The following is a 659-nucleotide window of genomic DNA, read 5'->3' as shown; positions in this document are numbered from 1 at the left end:
CTGCACACCCACACCCACGCCCGCATCGGCCCTGGTATTAGGTTCGAAGGCAACAGTGATGTCACGCACCGCAGTGCGAATGCGGTGTCCGTGGAGAGATGCCACATTCGTCATTTGGGGGGGGGGTGGGAGCACACGCATGCGTCCGACACGCACACACACACGCACGGGTCAGGCAATTCAATGAATGGATTCGGTTACTCAAAGTGTGTCATGTCACCACGCCGGCGACGCGCGCCGGCGCTCGACAAGAGATTCCCTGCTTTGGTGTATCATCACACGCGCACACATGCGTCGAGGGGTGCCTGCATGCGCACCACTTCGGCCCACACAGCACAGACGCACACGCCCACAGCGCCCACCACGCAGCGCCTCATTGCACAGTTGACAGCGTTATCGACTCGTCGCCGCGGAAGGGCTCGGACTCATTACATCAGAAACTCGTTGGTGTGGTAATCCTGCGGCGGCATGCGAAGGCGGGAGGGGCGGGCGCACCAACACAGACACGCAGAGAGCGGCAGTGGCAGCGCCGCTACGCATTTGCGTAAGGCGCACACACGCAGGCACGGTCATCAGGATGTTTTCATGCAGCCTCGTGCACGCCGCGCCTCTTCAGAGAGCAGCAGCGGCACTCTGCGGAGGACAAGTTCATCCAAGTG

The sequence above is a fragment of the Leishmania donovani genome, chromosome 20 (assembly GCF_000227135.1).
Source record: "Leishmania donovani BPK282A1 complete genome, chromosome 20".
NCBI lineage: Eukaryota > Euglenozoa > Kinetoplastea > Trypanosomatida > Trypanosomatidae > Leishmania > Leishmania donovani.
Note: the sequence above shows the minus strand (reverse complement) of the source record.